Consider the following 12,670-nt stretch of genomic DNA (forward strand, 5'->3'; position numbering starts at 1 on the left):
ATTTATTATTATTATTATTATTATTATTATTATTATTATTATTATTATTAACTTAATATGAAAAACCTTATCCAGAAGAGTTTAACCTATATGGTTACTTAGTACCAAGTGTGAGCAAAAGCCCTCAAACCCAAATACTTCAATTTTCCTCATTCTTATGTAAAGTTATCATTGTGCTAACTTGCTGCCTGTCAAGCAAGTGTGTCTTTTTCATTATTATTTTTTTGTACTTGGAACTAATTGTTTATAACAGAATTGTAGATAGCTTTAGTCCAGTGTGCAGTCCAGTCCAGGCAGAGTCAGTCAAAGGAAACATCAGAGGTGCATAGATATATAGAGATATAAAATATGGAGGGGACGCATTTAAAGTCCCTCATACCACTATTAACATTGCTGGACTCTACCTATTCACAAACCCTTTAGTCCTTTAAAGCGTTCATAATCTTAAATTACGTGTAATTTTCTCTGTATTATAAAGTTCCTACAAATGTTGTAGCCAGGATTCAGAACGGCAGGTCTATCATTCTTAACGCTGAAGCAAATTTTGTGTGACAAGCCAGCGCTGTCTTGCTCTTCAAACTGAATGCTTATTCAGCATTATCAGGAAAAAACATGCTCACCAGCCGAAATCCTCCACATTTGGATATATCACGTGTAATCAACACCCAAAGTCAACAACATGTTGGACTCACCTGCTCAGCCCTTGAGGGGCTGTAATTATAAACTTCAAATCAAGATGCTTGTGGATTGGATCAGCACTTAAGATGGTGACAGAGAAACAACCAGGAACTAAGGGGATTTCCCCAAAGGTTAAATGACTTGGGTGAATTTGGTAATACTATCGCAATTACAGTTATGTTCATTTAACTGACACCCATGTCCAGAGTTCAGAGTGACTTAACAATTTTTACTACCAGTGTGTCAGAGGTCAGACATCTTTGAAGCGGCTTCTGGATTAAGTGTTTTGCTCAGAGGTCAGTTGACAATGAAGTTATGTACGGGATTTCCCTTACCAGTACACCATTATTGAGGAACCCCAAATATTTCTCTGGCTTTAGATTCTGCCAAGAAAGTTTAGATGGTCAAGATAGAGGCCCTGTCAATAAGTGTTTCAGCATTAAATTCCTCTGGACTCACAAAAGTTTCTCATAAAACAGCATGTTCAGTGATTATGAATAGTATCAGTCAAATTCTAAGAGTATACTGTTTCTGAAATAGGTGATGGGTTGGCCTTTTGTGTGGCCTACTAGTAACAAGTAAAACTCAAGAGCTCAAAGGCTCAGGTCTTTGCTTTCTTAAGAAAGGCTAGATTGTACAGGTGTTTTGAAGGTTTTCATCATTTATGTCACACATATTAAAGCCTGTTATATCATGTTATAGACCTTTTAACATTAATAAGGGACTGATTCTCTTGTTTAATAAAATCACTACGTGTAGAAGCGGTGTACATTTCTAATGTAGCGGAGTCTAACTGCTTGGCACAGCCATCCCAATTATTACATTAGTTGGAAACACAACAAAAGGTCCGCATGGCTGCGAAAAGAACCAGGATATTCAGGTTGCCATTGTACCATGACCCAGTTTCTCAATTTCTCACCTTGCGTTTTGTAATAATCAGTCCAGGTTATTCTTCTATCTTATCAATTGTCACTGCAGACAGACAGGGTGTAGAAGTCCAACCTGATAGAGAATGTCTGTTACAGAAACTGGCACTGAGGTATTGACCATGCAATGCCATGTTCTGGTACTGTGTGGGATGTCTCAGAGCCATAACACCATTGCAGTTGGATGTCTCATTGTTTGTGGGATATGCACAGTTTATTGAGAGCCGCATTGACAGCCATGGACTTCTCAGTACAAAGTACCCGTATCTTTCTAATTACTGCTGTCTAAAGCCAGTGAGTCAAACCTCAGCAATTTTCTAAAAACTTTCTTCAGACACATTTTTGAATAATCAGAAGATAAATGTTCTACCGTTTATTTCCATGTTTAATGTATGTTTTCATTTAGGCTTTATACAATAACCTGTGCAATCACAACTAACGATCACAACTCAACTTTAATGTAATAAACACAATCCCAAACAGAATAATAAGCAGACAACACTCTATGTCAGCATATGGCATGGAGCCGGGATATTCTGTTCTTTTGTTATAAAGAAATTGGTCCTGACTGGCATGTTGAGTGAACAAAGAAAGAAAGAAAGAAAGAAAGAAAGTGGGTTTCTATTTTGAGCTATAATTCTCTGACAAATGAGAATAAGAGAAGCGGCCTTGATGAATTTAAATATGTGTATATTGCATCAACTGGGACAAAGTGTTACCGTCCACATGTCATATGTAAAAGACAGACATCATCTAGGAATGGTGGTATAACACTTGGTGAATATATCCACAGTTGTCAGGGTATGGTTGCTTCCTTGATGATTGATCAGAAAATGACAAGTTAAAAAAAATAAATACGGGGGTGACAGATCTTTCATATTTTTTTTTTTTTCTTATCAAACGAGTTTTGCTGAAGACATTCTGAATTTCTAAAACCTGACGTTGAACAAACATTAGAGGTATTGATCGGTACGCTCAGAGCATTCTCCTGAACGGGTTCAGTGAGGACATTCACTGCAATGACAAATCCATTAGCATGACATTAGTTATAACAGCAAAATGATGATGATGTTGACAGTGACGACAATAGTAGGATTGCATAGCACAGCTTCTCGTCCTACATCCCCTGTTGCACGTGCCTTATAAAAAGTTACTTATGTAGCAACACTTAAGTAATTTCTTATAAAGGTGGAGTGGAGTGATTCCAAAGAATACGTCTGTCAATAAATCATACAAATTGGCTTAATTCATATCCCAGAGCTTAGATAACCAGGACAGTCACATTTAGGAGAAAAGGGCACAAAGTGACGGTTTTTTTTTCACGTCCTTATCACGTTCTCATCGACCTCAGTCTGCCAGCCCAGATTTTGCCCCACATTTTGTCCTACATCCGTAATGTTCAGTGAGGAAGGTAATCCTGCACTTTAGCTTACGCTGTGGGAATATGGCCGATTTTACAGGTGAGAAAAATAGAGAAAATACCAAAACTTCAAATATTTATCTGTTACTTTTCTTCTGTGTAGACAAATATATTGAAAGAAGACATGTACCATCTTGAAAATAATAACAAATTTTTTTTCTTAGTGATTAGACACGCTAAATACTGATGATTAGATGTCACACTCACTAATGCGGACAGGGATTACAACCTTAATGAACTGAACTTTGCACAAGTTCCTTCTGGTTGGATCTGACCTTTACTCTATCATAAACTGTAACTGAGAGCGGTTGTGATATACGTGCAGTGACTCAGTGCATCCCATTTTATTTCAACTGAGTGATGTCATTACAACATGTTTGCCTGGCCTCTGACACCTTAAGCAAGTCCCAGACACAATATAAAATGGTAAGGATTAAGGACAGTCTTTGATTAAACTCCATTACAGTTATTAAAACTTAGCCCCCAGAATTAAGCTGAAACATTACTGAGTAATGAGTCCTGACATCTTTGAGATAAAGTGCTTGTTTTGCCAAAAAGTAATGTCTGAAAACTTAGAAAAACACTATTCCGTGCGATCTCATCACACCTGATATTAGATTAAGGAGTGTCATTGAGGTTTTTGGATTTTATGTGATATTAAGGGGTTTGGGGGGTTTGGGGGGGGGGGGGGGGGGTGTTGAGTCTGTATCTGTCCTGTTAAAATGTCTGATTTGGGTTTGCTGTTTCATTCTAATTCGGTTGTGTGGGGGCTTTCTGTAGAGCAGGGGCTTTCGGTAGAGTTTTGACATACCTGGCAGGAGGGACTACACGTGAATGGACGCATGCCGCATTCTGCTGTCACCAGTGCTCTGGTAATTAAATAAACCTGATCCAGCCATTTCATTTCGTAAGCAGGTACCCAGAGCAAATATTTTGATGTTTTTACATTTATCTCCCATTGGCTGAAAAAGTAGTTCCAATAAAATAAACAGCGTTTATATTAATATATTAGAGTCATGTGACCTTTCGGCAGGAACGTCTGCTCAATCCCACTTAGCAGACTATTTGGATAAAGCCACATTCCCTGCTAGCCATTAGCTAACTGTCTTGAATGGACTTGAGACAAGCCCAACATCGCTGGCTTTCTCTCTGGCCTGTCAGCTTGCTTTCTAATTGGCATTGTTATTAGCCATGCCAGGATCTTTTCTATACATTGACGCCCCTCTGCTAACTAAAACTGAGGTTCAAGGCAGCCAGCAGAGTCATGTTGTATTAATGACCTGTGCCGCCTGTATTTTATATAAATAGTTAAATCAAAAATATTGTGCCTAAACTTCTTATTGGTCATACTGTAAATGAAGCTTGCTTTGGTCTTCACTGTGTAACATGTAGAATAGTAACAGTTTACATTGGTTGTCAATGGCCCACACTATGTGTTATTAACAGGAAACTCTAGCCTGCTGTCCATTGAGTGTTAAAGAGTAATGCGTATGAGCTGAGTATTACACGTATTATCACATGTTTACCTTATGTCTATATGCTAGTGGTAGGAGGACAGCAATGTATAGTAATGTATAATTGCATAGAAAATTCTCAAATATACTGTATACAATGATGTATTTGCATTTAGCCTCTCGTGCGCCCTTTGATACTTCTGCAATCTGAGAAAACCCGAACTGCCGGATCCTAACACAGGTAATGCGCATGTTCAGGTTACGAAGCTGGAATTTCTGTCAACTTTCACCTGGCCAACAATCACAATAGCTTTTAAGGTGTACGGCAAGAGTTCTGTGAAAATGTCAAAAGGAAAACGTTTAAGATCTAAACGTAAATCAAAGACTGAAAATGAAGATCGACACAGAATATGCGAATATGTAGTTGAACAGAATTCGGATAAGAATGAAGGAATAATCTGCGAGGAGATTGCGTTGGACTCTGGCAGCAGTGCGCCGCGTCATGAGGATCAAAACATGTCAGGAAATGTGACTAAGAACGAGAGATCGTCAAAAAGAGTTCATTTTGCATTTCTCCCGGAAAAATACGAACCTCTGGTGGAGGATCAACCGGACAGTATACAAAACGAAGACAGCCGACGAAAAAAACAAGAAAAGCACAAAAAGTTCAGGAAGGTAGGTTCAATCAAGTTATTCGCTGCACCTGTTTGATGAACATGGTTATTTAACCATGTATAAATTACTTCAGGCCTCAGTGTGTTTGTGAAACACTATGTCGTTCTCGAGTTAACGTTCAACTAGTTTTGTTTTGTTTTGTTTTGTTTTGTTTACACTGCGTTTTAGAATCGATCAGTGACTGGAGTGAGTTTATGGATCGGTCAAAACATCGAAAAAAGAAGGAAATGAAAAGAGAAGTGGTTCATTATGTAGTTAATACGATAACAAGCGACTACATGAGACAAACTGAATACATTTTAGTCAGATAATAATGCTAATTACACATAAGAGCATCCATTTAATCTTCGAGTCGAGACAGAATTTTCGTTTTGCTTGTTCAGCATCTGGCTCAGAAACAAGTATACTCCTGTCCATGCAGGACAATGAGTCTTTTACTCCAAAGTTTCACAATAAAAACACCTCACATTTTAAGGCATGTATGCTAAATATGTGCAAACATTTCCCTTCCCGCATATTTTCGTTCACCAATTTATAATCGTGACAGTACACAGTATTTGAATGTGGGGGAGATTAAATTCTCTAGCTCTAGAGAATTTAATCTCCCCCACATTCAAATGAAATAGGAGGGAAATTACACAGCATTTTTGTGGGATTAATCATAATGCATCAAATGGGCCATATCTCAAACCCCAATTAGTTTTTGCTCTTAAGAAGAAGATTTTGTCTGAAGTAGAGCTTTCCCTTGTGATTGGGTTGAAACTAATCCACAGAAATATGCAACTCTTACTGCTTTTTAATCAGGGCAAGTTTCACTGCACACAGCCTGACGCAGGGTTAAGGATCTTAAAAGAACACTGGAAAACAACTTGAAGGAAAATATGTTTTGTTCTGTTTTCAAGCTTATCTATGTACTTTTAACATCTACACTATTATTTGTCAGGGTTAGGGTATTCACTAAAGCTTTAGACAGTCTCCATGACTGTAAATTACATCAGACACATTTGCTTCACTAGATGTGTGTACAGTTAAACTATTTTCGATTGTGGACTCTCCCTCCCCCTCTCTCTCTCTCTCTCTCTCTCTCTCTCTCAGAATGTGGGGAAAGCTCTGAGATACAGTTGGAAATGTTTTGTGGCAGGGTTACAGACCTTCACTATGGGCTACTCTACACCCCTAAGTGCAGGCACTGTGATATTGCCCGAGATCTACAGAACAAAGCCCAGGGCCTGAGAGTCCGAGGACAGGGGCTGTCCACACTATGACTGAGGATGACTGATGAAATGAAAACAGAGAACCATCTTCATGCTTAACCTAAACCACATTGCTGAAAGAACCAAATTCTCAAAATCTTATGACAGTCGAAACACAAAGATGCCTCCGGGGCTATCAGAAGACTACAAAATGTTGAAGAAATCTGTATTAAAGAGAAATTTCCATATAAATTGTGGGTTGTACACGAAACCAAGAGCACTAGTATACCTCAAAAATGTGTCAAAACTGTTTGCCTCAAAAAATTAAGTAACTAAATTCAACATTTGCAGCAAACAAACCAAGTTTCTAAAAATTACACTTTGCTGAACTGTTTGAGCGTTGTTATTTTATTTTTTTGTAGGCAATTAGTCACCTCAGTTTGTTTTGAGCTATGCATACCCTCTCGGTTTGCAGTGTGCATGGACGAGAAGCATGTCTAAATCTGTCATAACATTCACTAGATTTCATGGACTTTTAAACACCATTTGTCTGCATCATTCATCTTTATGATGTGTACATTTCAGTTTCATAAACAGGAGCTTCCTAGATCAATATAAAGTGTAAAAAATGGCACAGAAGCATTCAGAATAATTTGACTCAAACTTTTCCTTTTTTTCATTTTTTTTTTAATGAATGAGTTCTTAATCAAGAACTGTAGGATTCACAGTCCTTAAACAAGTAATAATTAAGACAGTCAAATGTGTCTTTTATTGCAATGGAGCAAAGAACAAAAGCTATATGTAGGGACTACATGTGTGTAATTTAAGGGTGGATTGTGCTCGCGACTGAAATAAGCTGAACAGAGGGTATATGGATGTTGGGATGAGTGGAAGGTGAAAGGGTTGAAGATGCTTCATTTTTTATGAGGAGAAGAGATGGTTGAACAGGAGGAAGGAGATACAAAGCTTCTAGAAAGTAGAGCAGGCGCTAAACTGAAAGGATTTGAGAAAGATCACAAGGATGTCCAGTCTACAAAACTGTACTGGTTTTCTTTTTCTGTTTGTATTTTAATAGCGTATGTACAGTAATTTGAGGGTTTTTTTTTTTAGATATATATCAGAGTTTACTCTATGACTGTAATAATCTATGATCAGTAAAGGTTATGAGAGATCTCTCAGTGAGAAAGGATGTAATGGTATTCGCTTTTGACAAGTTTTTGATGCCACATATATGTGAATGATGAAATACACATATATGAATTTCATACTTACAAATCTTCCAAAGCAGTGTACAGATAATCCCCCTATGTTTAGCGCTTTCATTTTCCCCCGGTGATTTTTGTTTGTTTGTTTGTTTGTTTGTATGTTTGTTTGGGTTTTTTTTTACTGCTTTTGATTATTTTGATTTTTTCTTTGTATGAGAACTGTGCATATTAATGCTACTTAGAGAAGTCAGCCCAAAGATGTTTACGTTGAGAATGTTTAGAAGCCGCCAAGCTGCTTCTGTTGAAGTATTTCCTGATTTTAAACCCACGTCTCTTTTCTTTTTGTTTGTTTATCTCTGTCTGTTTCTTTATTTAAATCACAGGAAGTGATCCAAGAGTGGCTCACATAATAAATTCAGCTGCTACTGTCAAATTTTCAAATGAAACTGTGATCGTGTCTAGAGACATGTGAATCTTTAAAAAAAAAAAAAAAACATTCAGAGAAAGCCAAATGAACATGTCTGATACATGTTCATGCTTCCTCAGATACTCCTTTGACTTCAGCTTTTCACCACTGAGTGGTGGTGTTGTGTCAAGGAATGAAGGATTCTCCTCTGGGAAACTCCGCATATGAATCTACTCAAATGTATCAACCTGTTAACGAATTTTTTCTGATCACATCACAGTTTATGCAAATATAACATTATAAATATAACTGTCGGTTAATATTACACGTACTGCATATTTAATGTCATATTTGAACATTTCAGACTTTTTAAAGGATTTTTTTTCTTTTTTTTGCTTCTAATTAAATAAAATGATAAAACTAAACTGAATTCACATTGTGTTTCTGTGCTTTCATTTCTGCAGTTGCATGGAAGAAATTATTTAGACACTGTTTCATCAACTGCCAAGACTAATGCTAGTGCGACAGCCCAAAGAATGGATTTTATGTTGTCTGACATCACAGACGTAGTAGTTCCTTTTCCTTTTTCAAATATAGACGACACATTACGCCCAGTGCAAAAGAGGCTGTGGAAATTTGATACCCATTGTCAGAAAAATCAAATCTTCTTCTCCAGAGATGTGCTGCATAGTCACGTCCTGAGTGTCAGGTTACAAGACCAGGATCTTGTGCGGTTTGTCCTGTTCTCACTGTAAGACTTCACTGTTCTCATGACACTGACTCACTCTGGCGCCACTGAAATTGACTGGATGTGCCCGAGGAAAACGTATCATATACAGCCACCCTTAAAATGACAGGCTGGCACCTTTGTGGTTTTAGTCTAATGTTGGTGGGAGCCAGGTTTTTGGCTGAGGTGCACTGATAGCTCATGATGCTGTTGAGGTGAATAAGGGCACCAGGACTACTGCTAGCAAAAGAGCCATACGGCATCAAAGACCAAGGCTGATACGTTACAGGAGGGCTCAGGTTCTTTTTCTGCTTTCATATTCTTCTTTAACTGCCAAGCCCACTACTGATGTGCATGGAAGTAGAGCTCTGCTTTTGCCTCATTTAAGCACAGCACTGTTCCAGTGCAAAAACCAAAGGTGTTCTGGAGTCTAGACATTAATGTTTATTATTTGTTCTGAATAAAGTCAACCATATTACAGAAAACTGTATCACTCACCAAATGACTGAATCACGCTATGAACGTTGTGTTAAATGGTGGAATAAAGGACAGAAATGATTGCTGAGCTGAAGTTTTGAAGGATGGTGAAGTTTTGAATCTCATGGCTGTCGCTACACCCCCTCAACGTGCGCATTTGTTACCAAAACACGGCGTCTCCTGGGTCTCCGGCGAGGATCCTGCCTTATCTGTGCTGTGCTTTTGAAGTTTTCTAGGACGTACTTTTCCACCTCTCTCTCTCTCTGTCACTGTGACATGCCAGCTCCGAACTTTCCCTTTCATTTTCATTACCACTTATTGCATCATTATCTTAAATACCTACCACCCCCCTCCCTTTCTGCCTGAAGCAGAGAACTGCCCAAATGTCCTGGCTGGACCTCACACTGACTAGCTCCATTACCATCTCCCTCCAAAATGGCACAAGCACTGAACAGAGCATACACGGAATACTTCCAAATGCTTTGTTTACACGCCACATCAAATGGATTAGGCTGATACCATTTTATAACAAGTCTGTGTTGTATAACAGTCCTAGGACGTATTGGAAAAAAAAGAAAGAAAGAAAAACCCGACAAAATATCAGTATTTCATGCTGAAATGTTAAAATCTCCAAAAAACATTTTTTTTGGGGTCATCATTTTCCTCTCACAAACATCCGTTTGGAATAAGAGACTTGTACTCTTTAAGAGGGGAACTCCTTCTAAAAAAGAACTGAATTAGTGAAGGAAATGAGTTTGCATGTGGTTTGTGTATCACAAGAAGGGAATTCCACTGAACTACCCAGACCTCTCGCACAATTTTTTTTTTTTTTTTACTCTGGTACTCACAGGCATGGTGGAACTACAGGGTGATAAAGAGGCCAAAGTCAGGTTTTTTTTGTCCACACCTCATTACTAGAAGCTGGTTAATCACCTCTGGTGCACATGTGTAGACTCTTCAACTGATAACAGGGTGGTCTGTTTGACTGGTATGGAAACCAGTGGGACATCAGCACTCCAGCAGCAGACTTGGAGCAACCCTACCAGAAAGGACTATCGTAATCAAATTTTGTTTCATCTTTTTAGGAGTGTTCTCTGATTTGTTTTCTTTACATTTTTTTATGTTTACTGCAGATCAACTCTATCAGTGTACAGATTTCGAAATGCATCTTTAAGTCTCTTTCTTGCCTTTGAAACAAACTTCAGATCATTTCACTGATGTTTACAACAGGAAAATAGCCAGTATGTTGCATTTGGAGTAGCATTTTATATATTTCTATATGATAACCATAATTAATAACCATATGGGTACACCCATAACCATAATGAACTTTTGAAAAACTAAACACAATCATACAGTTAACAAACAACAACCTCTGATCTCTTTTTATGACCAAAAGTAAGAGGACGTTTAGTATCAGTGTACAGCCAAAAAAAGGAGACATGTCCAGATTAAGATTTCACTTGAAGACCGTAGATATGACTAAGAATGATGGCAGAGAATGGAAATGGAAATGGTGATATCCTAGTAGTGAAAAGAGATAAGTGGAAATTGGCCTGATCTGAACTTCACTAGATTAGATATAAAGTGTTCTGTAATGACCTGATGACATGTAAGACTATAGGTTCACCTCTGCACTTGAAAAGAGCAAAGCGCTTAAAGTCCGAGTTTGAAAAGATATCCACTTGCTTAAGTCTTTCTCTCTCTCACACTCCAGGACTTTATAAGTAGGCAAGACCTCTCATTGGTAAGATAAGATAATGAGCTTAGTTATGACCATTGTGCATCTGTTTTCTATCAGCCTAAGCCAGGAGGTGTTGATCAGTGCCCATAAACAGCCCCCTCCCCCATAAAGTCCCGTTCCGATAATGAACAGGGTAAAAGATTCTTTCCTCTTATTTCTCTCCTGTTCATTCACACCGTGGTGAGGAACAGTGAAGACAAGTTTTGAACTAGTCACAACTGACACGACACCTGAACAGTTTAATGTGGCCACAGTGAGACTAGTCAGTCTTACAATACTCTTGATAATATTACACTAACATTCAAATGTATTTTGGTAAGGAGAGAAAGATAGTGTCAGTGTAAGGAAAGGTAGCGTCTATCAGAGGACAGGTAGTGGCTCACCTAACATACACACTACTCTGCTAACAATACGCACCATCAAAAACTTTCCATCATTTCCTGAAGATTTTTCTGAAATGCTGTAAATTGTTTATTAAACCTAATGTAGTGTTACACTTAATGGCGATTGTACTGAATTCATAAGCAATTGAGCGTCTGTGGACTTTGTATGGGACAGTATGTCCACTCACAGTAATGGGCAAACTCTTAACCTCGTTATTTTACAGCATCTGATCAGAGGTCTCCTCTATCTTTGACACTGCTTTTTCAGGTCATTACTGTGGTCTTTTAACTGCTACAACTTATAAAACGAAGACTGACATTGTGTCACTGAAAGGAGCCTTCTCCATAATTCTGGTCTATTGCTAATCTCATAACTATAGTGAGGGAAGGTCAAAGGTCAGTGTTCACGACTTTAGTCAGAGACAGTCCCAGTTCTGTTTTCATGACTTTAGTCAGGGACAGTCAAAGGTCAGTGTGTTCATGATTTTCTTCAGGGATGATCCAAGTTCTGTGTTCATGACTTTAGTTATTGACGGTCAACTTTCTGTGTTCTTGACAGTGGTTATGGGCGATTAACATTCTGTGTTCATGACATCAGTTAAGGGGCAGTCAAAGGTCAGTGTTAATGACTTCAGTTAGACATGGTCAGCGTTCTGTGTTCATGACATCAGTTAAGGGCAGTCAAAGGTCAGCGTCTGTGACTTAAGTTAGAGATAGTTTGAGTTCAGTGTTTCCTATTTGTGTTCCTGGAGGCCCCTGGAGATGTACATTTTTACATCTTTCCCTGACCTAAAGTACCTGGCAGGGGAGACACCATGATCACGAAGGTGGCTCACCCAGGGTGAGGCTTGGCCATTGCACTTCGGCTATGCTGACCTCTGCGAATTCCCCAAATGCGGGAATCTCGACTGCATAATTTGTGGTAGTGGGGGATTGCGTTCGCGCTCTCCCCTGAACTAGGGCAGCCGTGGTCTAAAGGTTAGAGAACCAGGCTTGTGACTGGAGGGTTACCGGTTTGATCCACGGCTGTGTGCCCTTGAGCAAGGCACTTAACCCCAATGCTCCCTGGGCGCCGAGGAATGCTGCCCACTGCTCCTGCGTCTGTTGTGTGTTCACTACTGGTGTGTTGGATGGGTTAAATGCAGAGGACAAATTCACTGCTCACTGTTCACAGTGTGTGTGTGTGCAATCACTGAAACTTAAACTGATTCAGCCTCTCAACTAACTGTCATGCCCGTGATTAGCAAAAAAAAAAAAAAAAAAAAAAAGAATGAATAAATAAATAAATAAACAAACAAATAAATGAGTATCTACGTGCGTACAGATACATATACATATATGAGGATAAAAAACCCAAACCAAAACAAACAAACCAAAAAAAC

The 12,670-nt window shown here is 38.6% G+C and overlaps 1 non-coding gene across 1 annotated transcript; it reads left to right on the plus strand.

Annotated features, from left to right (window-relative positions):
- The first annotated feature begins 12,078 nt into the window (after positions 1 to 12,078).
- LOC115827294 (U1 spliceosomal RNA) lies at positions 12,079 to 12,242 on the plus strand. Its single transcript, XR_004025934.1, has one exon. It is a non-coding gene; the product is annotated as a U1 spliceosomal RNA (small nuclear RNA).
- The last annotated feature ends 428 nt before the right edge of the window (positions 12,243 to 12,670 follow it).

This window comes from Chanos chanos, chromosome 1 (assembly GCF_902362185.1).
Source record: "Chanos chanos chromosome 1, fChaCha1.1, whole genome shotgun sequence".
NCBI lineage: Eukaryota > Metazoa > Chordata > Actinopteri > Gonorynchiformes > Chanidae > Chanos > Chanos chanos.